Source organism: Phocoena phocoena, chromosome 5 (assembly GCF_963924675.1).
Source record: "Phocoena phocoena chromosome 5, mPhoPho1.1, whole genome shotgun sequence".
Taxonomy (NCBI): domain Eukaryota; kingdom Metazoa; phylum Chordata; class Mammalia; order Artiodactyla; family Phocoenidae; genus Phocoena; species Phocoena phocoena.
Genome location: NC_089223.1, coordinates 18,147,091 through 18,161,660, shown reverse-complemented (window position 1 = coordinate 18,161,660; position 14,570 = coordinate 18,147,091).

Genomic DNA, 14,570 nt, shown 5'->3' with positions numbered 1-14,570 from the left:
TGGAAATGATCAGTCAAAGTCAGAAGAAATGTCCATTCATCCCATTCAACAGAGCAAAGGTAGTATGAATGGACAACCGAGTTTAACAATGCTAAGCATGAGGAATTCATGGCCAATATCTAAAGCATGTGGGAAAGTCTAACTTCACCTGACCACTGTAACATACCTGGTGAGACTCCAAATTTTGTATAATCTCCTGCCAAATATACAGAATGGTATATTCAATCAATCACCACTAACTGAGGCATTCAATAAATATTTGTTCTGTTCCATCACACATAGCACTAGCTAAGAGTTTGAGTGTTACATGGAGCCTGCCATTAGGGGTTACTAAAGACTAGTCAATATTATAAATAACTATAATCACTCCAGCAGTCATGTAGGTATAAAGTGATGTGTCATAGATGAGCCTCAGATAACCTTATGCTAAGATCAGAGGAGGAAGAGAGTTTTTTCCCTTTAGCTGCTTTTGTGGTATACATTGGGGGGGAAAAAGCAGGTTAAGAAAGATGAGGAAGGGGTTCATGAAAAAAGCGACCTTCTAGCTGCCAGATTTTTCTACCTACTCATTTTTTTAGCTCTGAATTCAGAGCTAATGAGGAGATAGAAAGACCCACTAAAAAGTGATGAAAAACTGTTTATTCCCCAGAGATATATGCAGCCATCATGTGGCCATTACAACAATTTAAAGCAATGATAGAATTCACTTTTCTTTAGCCTTATCATTTTCTCACAGACAGGCAGAGCTAATAATTTGTCCTTGAAAATGAACCTCTTGATTTCTCTGATAAGAGACCTCAGCTCCAGAGAAAAATGGAACAATATGCCTCAGAGTATTGGGAAAGGAATAAACCATCTGCCCTTAACTTTCTGAAAAGACAACTATATTTGTCAGGGTTTTCCAGAGAAACAGAACAAAAGGAATATATATATATATAGTATTTGTATATATGCATGGAAATCTCTAAAGAGACTGATTATGAAGAATTGGCTCACGCATTACAGAGTCTGAGAAGTCCTAAGATCTCAGTTGGCAAACTAGAGGCCTGGAAAGGTAGGAGAATGGATGGTATAGTTCTAGTCCGTCCAAAGGGCTGGGGGCCAGGAGAGCAAATGGTGTAAGTTCCAGTCTGAAAGCTGGCAAGCTCAAGACCCAAGAAGGGTCGATATCTCAGTTCAAAGGCAAAGGAAACACTGATATCCCAGCTCAAGGCAATCTGGCAGAAAGAGTTCTTCTTACTCCAGGGAGCCTTTCTGTTCTATACAGACCTTCAACTGATTGGATAAGAGCCACCCTAATGGAGGGTAATCTATTTCACTCAGTCTACTGATCTGAATGTTAATCTCATCCAAAAACACATTCACAGGCACACCCAGAATAATGCTTGACCAAATATCTGAGAACCCCATGGCCAAGTCTAGTTGACACATAAAATATCTCACCACAACATTCTCATAGTCACCAGCACAGCTTGTGAAAGTTCTCATTGTACCCATCTTCTTGACTTTCTCAACTGTGTTTCAGGACCTCAATTGTATTGTAGACATTAATTTTGATGGAAAATCAGAAGCCAGCACAGATAAAAGTCCCATCAAAACTGACTCCTGGCCTTTGGAAAGGAGGATGCTCTGTCTTGGTTCATTCATTATGCTTGACATCTTACATAATGCCTGGGATTGGTTACTCATCTCTCAGAATTCATATAATGTGAAGCATGAATTATTTTTATACAGAGGATTACTTACCTGAATGTTTGAACTTTGAATGACAGAATCTTTGTTCAGGTAGAACTTTGTTCGGGTAGAACTATTGACAGATACTATTGTTCACGTAGAACGTACTCAAACTAGAAATATACCCATAGCGAAGTGATATCCAGAGTTGTTTTTATTAACTTGGAAATTTTATGCTGTTTGAAAATTAGTTGAGAATAAAATAACTCAGTTATGGAAGGAAAAATATATCAATATTTATGTGATAGGGTCTGGCATAAACTTCCACTTAGGAAATTGTATGAATCTATAAATCTAGGTATGGCTATGTGGGTTCTTCTCTAGTTCAGGGATCTGATAACTCTCTAAGAAGTGCTCAGCCCTGTTCTTGTGGCTCTCTAGTCTACACTGAAAGGTCATAAAAACTCACAGTCTCAACTGATTAGCTAGCCAACACTCACTTTAAGAACCAACACATTTCAATGATATTGCTAAGGGTGTGAGCCCTTCCAATGAGCTCTACAATGTGCTTTATTTAATACACTAGGAATAATTCTGTCTGCTTGTATGTATATGCAGAGTCTGGTTTGGCCTATTGAAGGAAGGAGGTGTTTAGTTTACCTTGGTAGGAAGAATACCTTCTCAATTGGAGCCGAAATTGAAATAGATAATATTTCGTGTAACAAAAATAAGAGGCATGCACTTATAACTCATTCCGACTGAGGAGCAGAGGCCTAGGCAGCACAGAATTGTGGTTGACAGAACAGAGTCTAGAGTTTGCATTCAAACCCCAGCTCTGTGGGACTTTGAGCAAATTATTTATACTCTCTGGGCTTCAGTTTCCACTTTATGGAATGAAAATATTATTAATACAATAGTGAGTGTAAAACACTTAGAACGATGCCTGGCACACAGTGTCCCGTAACTTGAAAATAAAGTCCTTTTTAACATTTTCATGTCCGTGTTTTGGATCGCTTATGCTCACATTCTCAGAAAGCATACGGCACAGGAAGAGTTACACGTTGAAAAGCTTCTCAGTGTTTTCAGGTCGTACTATCCAAATTGTGAATTTCAGGTAAGATGATGTATATATTTTGGGAGAGAGACGAGAACATTCTAAAACTTTCAGAATGCTGAAAAAAAATTTCACTGGTCTCATTGATAATGATACCATTAACAAGTAAGATGAGCTCAACTCACTTGAAACCTGTTGGTTGCACGGCATAATGGAAAGGAAACAGATAGGGTTTTGAGTCATACTTGGCTTATGTCTTAGCCCTTCTATTTATTGCCAGACATGTTACCTTATCTCTCCGAGCCACAGTATCTCTCATCTTTAAAGCACATAATAAAAATGTTTAAGAATAAGGTGAGTTAGCACATATGGAAGTAATTAGCAGTGCCCCATTCATTCTTTGGGCGTTGTATATAATTTTCTGGAAATTAATAACTATTTATATTAAGTCACAAAAGAAAAATATGCCCTCCTTCTTCAATGTATATTTCTACAGAGTTACCTAAAGTAAACAAATCTCTAGTCACAGTTATTACTGGGTTAGAGGATGCTATTACTTCTGGTTAGTTATGCTGATGGCCCAAAGCAAAGTGAAAGAACTTTGAGATAAAAATTGTTTTTGCATAGTTTGAAGTGTACAACTAGGTCAGAAAGTTCAGGTCTGATGAGAGCAGAAATTAATTTTTATCATGTGAAGGCAGAAAAGTTTCCTTTTGTCATTTTGCTCATTAAGTAGATGAGGGGATCCCGTTAAAAGTGAAAATGCAGACTAGCTATAACAAAATCTGAATTGAAAGGAACCCTGACAAGAATCTAAATCTTAAAGCTAGAAGAGACCTCAGGGATCATACCAGCATCTTCCCCTCCCAAAACAGAGAATGGGACCAACCATACTCATAGCATTTATTGACTGGGCCGCTGATGTGCCACTTACTTATATAATAGACCATTTTCCACTCTGATAATGAAAGCCTAGAGTAAACCATGCTCCCTTTCCCTGAGTGTCAGGATGCTGAGAACCAATTCTTATGGCCAACACCAGCAACCATATTGATGCTTGGTATTAACTCTTAGAAGGAGCTTATTTGTTTCTTCCAGTTTCCTTTGTTCTGATTTCTCATTTTTATTTTATTCATCTTATGGCCTATATCATTGCTTAAGCACCTCTAATTCTTTCTGTTAAGAATTAATTTACAAGTAAAATTCAATTAACAATAACATGGTATCTCTTATCTTAATCCTTGACGTACTGTTTGTTTTTTTCACATCAATCAACTTTGTGCTGTTCACCTTCCCTGTGAGAGCTCCTTAAATGAAATAACTATCTGATGTACTCTGTTGTATTTCCTTCAGCATCTACTGTTGGACCCAGAGTAGGTGTCTATTTTTTTCTATTACTTCAGAATGAATGAAAAAAATTAATGAGAATGATTTTAAATAAGTACCCATCCTAATATTAAGGCAAAAAAGGAAAACACATGAATTCACTTCCTCCTCAACAATAGTCGTGTCTGCTGCCAAAAAATTTGTTTGTCCGTTCAGCAAAACTTATGGTCGCTACTTGTACACACTCTCTAGCGTTTGGGAAATATCAGTGAGCAAAATAAAGATTCTTGCCCTTGAGGATCTTATATTCTAGTATAAGTATAGACAAACTATAATCAATACACGTATTAATTAACCAAATTATAAAGCAAGGTGGGAGGTGATAAGTGCTATGAGAAAGAGAAGATGTAGAACAGTGTAGAAGGGAGGGATTATGAGTGCCAGAGAGGTGGGGACCATTTTCAGTATTGAAAAAGTGGTCAAGATAAGTCATAAAAAAGGTTTGAGAAAATACAAGAAGGAAGTGAGCCACCTAATACGTGGGGGAAGAGCATCTAAACAGAGCTACAACTTGAGGAGAGGACTGGTGTGTTAAATAAACAGGGCAGGGAGAAAGGCAGGGGATACACCAGGCAGATTACCTAAGATTTGGTGGGTTATTTCAAGGACTGTGATTTTTTTCTGTAAATGGAATGGAAAAACACTGAGGATTTTAAACAGAGGGGTGACATGATCTGACTCATGTTTTATAAGTATAACTCTGATTGCTGAGGAGAGACTGTCAAATGAAGCAAGACTATCTTTTGCAAATTTTCGAGGAGAGAAATGATGGTAGCTTGGACCAGTGTGGTCATAGGGTCATAGGGTGGCATGCAATCTCCAAATTCCAAATATATTTTGGGGATGGAGCCTATACATATTCTTGATGACTGCATTTGGAATAGTATAGAAAGAGATGAATCAAACATAACTCTGAGGCTTTTGGCCTGAGCAACTGGAAGGAATATCTGCCATCAGCTAAGATAGAAAGGCTGCAGATAGAGCAGAAATTCAAGTTTGGACATGTTGAGTTTCAGATTTCTATTATTTGCCATGATTATGAATCTGAAATTTAGGAAAGAGGTCTAGGCTGGAAGTATAAATTAGGAGATCATTTGCACTGATATCCTATTTAAACCTTGAAATTGACTGAAATCACCAATGAAATTAGTGTAGTTAGACATGAGGACAAAGGACTGCATTCTGGGGCCCTCCAAGACTGAGTCAGAAAGAAGAGACGAAACCAGCCAAGGAGACTGAGAAGAATAAGACATAAGGTAGGAGAAAAACCAGCAGTGTGTGCTCTACTGGAGCCACATGAAGAAAATGTGTTAAGGAGGAGTGAATGAGTTATTGTGACAAGTGCTGGAAAGTTCTTTTTAAAAGTGAGACATGAATCCAACAAATTGCAGTTAGAGACCAGTTCCAATTATTTATAAATAATGAGAAAAATGAATAAGCATTCCGTTCAATTGAATTTAGTCCCTCAAACACATATCAAATGCGTACATATCAAAAAGAAGAACAGGAAACATGGTGAAATGAAAATAGAACACACAGTTTTATTTTCTTTCTCACACTAGAATATTTTATCCTCTACGGCCTCTCACACTTTTTCTCCTGTTAATATCTGTGTATGGTATGCCTTCCTTTAAGGAAGGTTTGAGAAGGCCATCAGGGACTCCTCCAGCTCAAGTCCCTCCTCAGGGAAACCCACGGTTCCCAGGAGCAGACCTGCTTTCATATACTTGCCAGGCTCAATCACTGGCTGGGAGCAGCCCGCAGAAGGTATGGCATCAGCACAAACACAGTGATGGAATTCAGAGAGCAGGTGGGGAACCTCGGTCAATTACACTGTAGTTCGCCTTCCATGAGGTGCATTCTCATAACCACCAGAGGTACCCTGGGACATCAATAAGGTCTTCTGTCTTTAAAACTTCCAATGATTTACCTAGTAATTGGTTGACAGCAAGAGCCAAATGTGTTCCACTGTCAGATGGCAATAGGGTAAATTTGTTTTTTTTTTTTACTTTTTACTTTATATTGGAGTATAGCCAATTAACAATGTTGTGATAGTTTCAGGTGCACAGCAAAGGGACTCAGCCATACATATACATGTATCCATTCTCTCCCAAACTCCCCTCCCATCCAGGCTGCCACATAACATTGAGCAGAGTTCCCTGTGCCATACAGTAGGCCCTTGCTGGTTATCCATTTTAAATATAGCAGTGTGTACATGTCAATCCCAAACTCACTGACTATCCCTTTCCCCCATTTTCCCCCCGGTAACCATAAGTTCGTTCTCTAAGTCTGTTTCTGTTTTGTAAATAAGTTCACTTGTATCATTTCTTTTTAGATTCCGCATATAAGGGATATCACGATATTTCTCTTTCTCTGTCTGACTTACTTCACTCAGTATGAGAATCTCTAGGTCCCTCCATGTTGCTGTGAATGGCGTTGTTTTCATTCTTTTTAATGGCTGAGTAATATTCTTTTGTGTGTGTGTGTGTGTGTGTGTGTGTGTGTATATATATATATATATATATATATATATATATATATATATATATACCACATCTTCTTTATGTATTCCTCTATCGAGGGGGACTTAGACTGCTTCCATGTCTTGGCTATTGTAAACAGTGCTGCAATGAACATTGGGGTGCATGTATCCTTTTGGACCATGTTTTTCTCCAGATATATGCCCAAGAGTGGGATTGCATGGTCACATAGTAGCTCTATTTTTAGTTTTTTAAGAAACCTCCATACTGTTCTCCATACTGGCTGTACCAATTTATATTCCCACCATCAGTGTAGGAGGGTTCCCTTCTCTCCACACCCTCTCCAGCATTTATTGTTTGTGGATTTTTTGAAGATAGTCATTCTAACTGGTGTGAAGTGATACCTCATTGTAGTTTTGATTTGCATTTCTCTAATAATTAGTGGTGTTGACCATCTTTTCATGTGCCTTTTGGCCATCTGTATGTCTTCTTTGGAGAACTGTCTGTTTAGGTCTTTCCACTTTTTGATTGGGTCGTTTGTTTTGAGGATATTAAGCCTCATGAGCTGTTTGTAAATTTTGGAGACTAATCCATCAGGTAAATTTGGGTATACATTATTACAATAGACTTGGTTCTTCAAGTCTCTTTATTACAACAGACTTTATTCTGAGGTCTCTGCCTCAAACAGCCTACTCCAATTTCTGGCCTGAAGTTTGCAAATTAAATTTAAGTCATAACATACCATATCTGCAATTCAATCATCATTACAATCACCAAAAGTCAAGGTCTGAGAGCAAACTGATGTCATCTAAGAACACCATATACTCCAGTTTCTCCAGTTCCTGACTAGATCAAGGAAGCTTCTGAAAACATGTTAAGTGTCTGAAGAGTCATATAGCTTTACACTTAGAATACCTGAGAAAATTAGATAAATTGACTTTGGTGAAAGACACAACTCTCTATTGTAGGTGCCTAATCACAATATAACAATAGGATATTATTATAAAATAATATATTAATATAAATTAACATAATTTTATAGTAATTATATATATTATATCCATATCAGTATCCACACTTCTAAGCAATTTAAATTTATTTTTACTCATTTAATTTTCACAACACTATGATGTAGAAAAATTATAATCACCATTTGTAGATGTGGAAACTCAGACACAGAGTTTAAGTGCCTTGCCTAAGATTCCACAGCAAATAAGTGCTAGAGTCAGATTTGAGCCCGCATACTCAGTCTTCAGAATCATGCTCTCAACCATCCACTGCACCTCTCCTGTACCTCCTCTGCCAATGCCGCCTTAGTAGAACGTGGCATAATACAGTCTCAGTGAAATCCACAGAAATCATAAGCTCTGAACATACCATGGCTCCATCTTAATTGCAGGAAGAAGTACATTAAACTCACAATTTATGAATTCAGCCAAGACCTGTAATTTCATCAATAATGGACAGGGTTTCTCAAACTGTAAGTTAATTCCCATTAGTGGGTCATGACTAGTATTTTTTAAAATGAAGTAAAAGAGACTAGAAAACACCAGAAATCATTCAATGTAATAGAGGTGAAGTGTGTGTATGTGTGTGTGTGTGTGCTGGTTTCAGAAGTGATTTATTAACTAAAGTTTGCGGTTAAAAGAAAAAAAAATAAGTCTTTGTTCAAGGAGCCAACCAATCCTCTTTTAAGAAGGGTTAATTCTATTGCCTCCCTGTGGATCATTAGTAATAATGGCACTGGACAGTCAACACGTTTTAACCTTTTAAGGAGGAAAGCTTGGAGTTTCATCTGAACCAGATAGATTATACTCAGAACTGTAGCCGCCACTTAGCCTGTCTATGAGAAGGTAATAAGGTAGAATGTGGAGTCTTGAAAATTAACCCTTGGGAAATCCCAGGGGAATTAATGCCATTGGTTATTTAATCAGCCATCTCATTCTCTACCAACACAACTAAAAGACCATTCATCCTCACTGGAACACTTGACACTGGAAAAAGCAACTAAGTACCGAGGTTTGAGCTAGTTCCCACTCTTGTATTTAAGATTCCTTTTTCTGCCTGCTCAGTGCACGAGCCTGACATTTTTCTTTGTTCTTACGGGCATATATCTAGCTTCCTCCCACAGATCTCTTGCCTGGCAAGAACAGAGTCTTAACATTATTCTCCCCCCACAAATGTCAAAAATGCATAAGCATGCAGTGCGTGCTGGGCTGTGGGTGACAAAGAGAGAAAGATACAAGGCAGTCATAGGCAATATCAATTTCTTTCATGCAATTATGCATGGCCTTCACACTCCTAAGGGGGCCATAACTGTAAGAGGTGCCTCTTAGTTTATCCAAGCAGTCAGCTACATCTTACTGCATACCCACTGTGGTCAGAGCTTCGTGCGGTGGATGGTGGGAATTACAGCCTTCACACTCCAGGAGCTTGCAATTCAGTGTAGAGACAAGGCAAACAGGTGTGATTAAAAGATATTACTTCATATTTCAAGAAAAAGAGAATTATTTTTCAAAAAATGTTCAAAATACAAATTACATTTTATTACAGATTCACAAGAATAAACGTTGTACACTTATAAAACATAATTATCTATGTTTCCTTGAAATTTATGAGTTTTGAATAATAAATTTTTATTTATTTTTTTTTGTTTTGGTCCTTCTGACTAAAGATGGCAAATGTTGACTTATGCAAACAAATAATAATAATCAATTTAAAATTAACATTTGCCATGGTAAAAAGAGCATGGACAGTGGTCGAAATGCATCCAAGCAGCAGTTACTCTAGAAAAGGCATACAACTGTAAACCACTGCTGAGATAAAAAATGAAGGGATCTTCTATTATTGTTTTCCCCAGTTCTTCCAACCAAAGTCTCGATTGCAATCTTTCTCTTTGACCACTAAGAAACGTTATAAAATCTGAAGTCCTGGGTGTTTATGTCCATTTTAAGTATTTATAGTGAAAAGAATCACTATCACTCAAAGTTGTAATATCTAAACTGTGATTAGTGCTTCTGCATTGGTTTGCATTCTTATGGGAGGCAGAACTTCATGCAGTAGGTGATACAGTCTGTAGCCTAAGATGAGAAACTTGCTCACGTTTTTTTGGCCAGTTCTTGAAGGTATACTACTAACACCCAAGTTTTCTCATTCAAAATCTAATCATCTCTACAGGAGGAGATAGAATGAACTCATGATTTAATGTATAATTGTATGTATCCCATTATTCAACAATAAGCAGTTTTTTACAGATCATCAGAAATGCAAATTGTTTGAATCTGCAAAGAAATCCAGTAAGAAGAGCAAATACTATCATCTGACGCTACATTTATCATTTTCCTACAGTTAACACTCTACAACCAGATGCGTCACCTTCCAGAATCCCTACATTATCCTCAATATCAGTAACAATTCTGGAAAACATCTCCCAGTCTCAAGGTATGACTTCTGTGTGTATGAGTAGAAGCTTGCTTCGCCTGACCCCTCCTCACCAAGAAAACCTCACCCATTTAAAAAACAGCTTATTGAGGTATAATTTATACACAACAAAACTACACATCCTCAAACAAGGGAGGGGACACGAGGAAACTTTTGGAGGTGATGACTCTGTCTAGTACCTTGACTGTGGGTATGGTTTCATGGGTATATGCATGTGTCCAAACTCATCAGATTGTATACATTAACTCCCTACCAATCTTGAGTCATGAAACAGAAATCTTTCAGAATGAGATAAAATGTTTTCACTCCAAGACTCATACCTATAAATCACAGAGGCTTACCTAAACGGGGAGTGGGGGAGGTGGGGGGAGGAGTGTGAGAATTGGCACACATTAACCAAAGGTGACTTTTTTTCTTTCTTAAAATAATAGGCACTGAGAACGCAAAAAATGCAAGCTCTTCTTCAACCAGCCCCTCTTATTCCAGTGAGTAATACGTGCGTCTTCATTCAAGGCAGTAGAACTGCAGAAAGTTTGAATGTTACCAATAAGGGAAGGGATTCAACTACAGACAGCCTTTTCTCAACTTTACTGAACCTGCAATCCCATTATAACCCTATATAATTGCCACCTGCTTTGAAAGTTTCCTCCCATTGAGTCTGGTTTTAATAAATACACTTTGGGGATTTTTTTTTTTTTCTCACCTTAGTACTAAGCAGCTACCACCAGGGGTCAAAGGTGAATTGATGGGACTAATCTCTGACAAGCCAAAGTGCATGGGCGGAGATTCCATAAAAATGAATTTTCACCTGTACAAAACTTTATCTTAATGTTAAAAATGGCCTTTTAAGAAAAGTTCCATTTTAGCAAAAACATATATATGTCAGCCACTGTTTATGCTAGGACTGAATAGAGACTATTCATTAATTGCCCTGAAAATTAAGAATAAGATGAATATATATGAAGCTGTGATAATAAAAGATTATCTTAGGTTTAGGTAAAGTCATTCCATTCAATAAGTCAGTATTGCATTTATTGAGCTGCTGATTCATGCCATCTTCATTTTGGGAGGCACTAATGATCTCATGTAAGGTCTAATATGAACCCAGCAGAACTTACTTAAAACAAATATTTAACCATAACAGTGAAGTGTAACCCACCCTACAAATGAATCTCCTAGCTATTCTCAATCCCCCGGTAAATATAAGGAGTACATATGCCAGCAGATGAGAACACCTAACTAAATAGTAACTATAACATCTATATCTCTACTTACATCCCTATGACAGCTTTTTCCTTTCTTCACTCTTGTTTTAACCTGGGAAATGACTGTCAGAAAAGAAGGCAGATGCTAAAACAAACAACAAAACCCTTCTTTTGATGAGAACAGCAAAAACTCACCCTAGTTTACTGTAGCAACACCACTCCCCCAAGCAGACATTCACAAATACACACATGCTTATCTTTCTTGGACCATACTGTTCCACCATGATATCCATCAATATCCACTTATGTTATTGTATGCCTTTTTAGTCCTAAGATATTTTTACAGAAAGATATTAGTGATTTTTTTTTAAGAAGCCAGCTTTATGACTAGAGCATTTCCACTAGAACCAGTAGAGGATATATATTTCTTTTTCTTCCAGTTTTATTGAGATATAATTGACATACAGCACTGCATAAGTTTTAGGTGTACAGCATAATGATTTGACTTACATACATCATGAAACTTATCACAATAAGTTAGTGAACATCCATCACCTCATATGGATACAAAATTAAAGAAATAGAAAAATGTTTTTTCTTGTGATGAGAACTCTGGGGACTTGCTCTCTTAACAACTTTCATATGTAACATACAACAGAGTTAATTCTATTTATCATGTTATACATTAAAACCCTAGTTTTATTTATCTTATAATTGGAAGTTTGTGCCTTCTCAATGCCTTCATCCAAGCTATGTATTAGTAACTTCACTATAAACTAGTAAAGAATATAAAGTGTGAATATGGTTCTGACCATAGGGGACAGCTTCTTCCCGGCCAGTCTCCCACCTCCTCATTCCTTCAGTCACCAGGAAAGTGGGAACTGTCTTCCGTAGGTTTGGAGTTTTATTTCAGAAAGGCTACAAGACTGACATCAAGTGGATACATCAGAAATGACAACTAAGGCAAAACCCAGGAATCAGATAATTATCTTCTTTGCTTAAAAAAAAAAACTTCTTTTAAATAAAATGATGTTTAAAGAAGAAAGGAAGCATACATGCTTCTCCTCAGTTCATGAATGATTTGTTGTGAAATTCAATAGCCACTCTAACTGACAATGTCTCCAATACTTTTTAGGTATCATTTTGCCTGTGGTTATTGCTTTGATTGCAATAACACTTTCAGTCTTTGCTTTGGTGGGTTTGTATCGAATGTGCTGGAAGACAGACCCAGGTAGGTAACAGTGTCTTGTTTCATTTTGTTTTCCTAAAAGGAGAATAAACATGCTCAGTCTAAACTTGAATTTAAACTCTTAAGAGGAGAGAGGCATTATACACAGAAACAAACTGCTGTATTGCTTGATCACAGAGGTAGAGGGAAAGGGGCAGAGAAATCCATTGAATGCCAGTGAAGGTAAGGAGTAGAAATTAGCTACTAATGGCAGATAATATCAAATATGGACACATTTTTTTAAAATGAAAAGGCCCTGGTTTTGTGGGTGGTCAGGGGAATACGGTAGTAAAGAAGGCATAAAGTGACATGCGTTAACTATAGCGAAGATTTGTTCCATTTCCGTGTAACAGAGAATAAAGGGAAGTATCGCTAAGAATTTCCCTTTGGGACCCATAATTTCAAGAAGAGTGTTTTGTGACTTTCTTCCCTCCTGGGAGGCACAGCTTCCTTCCTATGAAGGTGTCTTCCACAACTGTGTGTTCTGCTAATTGAATCAGTTCCTCAGGATTGAACGCTATTGCAATTTTTAGAGGGATTCTAGTCCAACAATTCTTTATTATCCTCCTTAATCTCTCCATTAGCTTTGGAAAGTCTTTCTTCTTTCATTTAAAATGACACTGCCTTGTTTTACATCCTCACTCTTTTTCTTCTTTTTGCTGCTTCATCTTCTTCCCGCTGCCTCTTGAATATTTATGATTCCCATAATGGCATTACATTTTAAAGTCTTTTTTAAAATAAACTTTTAAACCTTAGGATAGATTTAGATTTACAGAAAAGTTGTGAAGATAGGTAGAGTGTTCCCCTCTACCCTTATGATTAATATCTTACATTAGTATGGTATATTTGTCACAATTAATTGACCAAAATTGATACTAAAGTTATAACTTTAGTTATAAAGTCCCGACTTTATTGAGATTTCTTTTGGTCTTTATTCAGTCTTTTTTCTGTTCCAGGAACTTGAGGTCTCTTTTTATTTCATGCTTCCTCTGAATCCCCCTCCAGTTCCTGGGAACTCGCCTATGTTATCTTAAACTTCAATCTGTCTTTCCATTTCAGACACCTTCCTGGTTGTATAATGTAGTGCCATGTATTCTGCTTCATCCATGTTATTCCTTCCCTTGGAATGTTCAGCCCCCTGCTTAACTTTTATAACACACCTTAACTTTTATAACACACCTAATCTCCATCTTATCCATTAGGATCTAGCTTAAAAACAAACTTAATCCATATTTTTTCGACACCCCATCTCTTTAAGCAGAGTGGAGTGTTCTATTACTTCTAATTCCACAGAATTTAATGATAGTATTCATCACACTATAATATAGTTACTTCTCTATAAGCCTGCTTCCCCTGAAAGTCAAACATCTTATTCTGTCCAGGCTGCTGTAACAAAAATGCCATAGATCGGGTGGCTTAAACAACAAACATTTATTTCTCACAGTTCCCAAGGCTGACAAGTTCAACCAACACACCATCAGATTTGACGTCTGATGAGCGCACTCTTCCTGGTTTTCAGATCTGCCTGTGTCTTCTTGTGGCAGAGGGGACAAGAGAATTCTCTGGGGTCTCTTTCATAAGGGCACTAAGCCATTCCTAAGGACTCTGCCCTCCTGACCTAATCACTTTCCAAAGGCCCAGCATCCTAATACCATCACATTGGGCATTAAGATGTAACATATGAATTTTGAGGGGACACAAACATTCAGTCCATAACTTGAGGCAACCCCTCCAAGTCACAAACTACGTATGACTCACATGGCATTGTGCATAACAAATAGCAGAGAGAGCCTTATGTACGCTTGTTGAGTTAAATTTTGTAATTTTCAGTAAAATAGAACCTTTCCTTTCCTCACTTTAATTCTAAACAGTTCACTAACAGAACTCTACCTAAGTCTCATATACTGTTAAAAAGTAAAAATGAACCATTTTTATGAGCCACGCTCTTCTTTGTTTACCCCATGGACAATGTGCCCCCAGGACACTAATGGATGCTGTTCCTGAGGCCAATCCCTGACTGTGCAGGGCACGGACAGTTTGGCACCTGAGCAAGACAGTGCAAGGGAAAGTAACGATATGAAAACAGCAGTGTTCATTTTAGC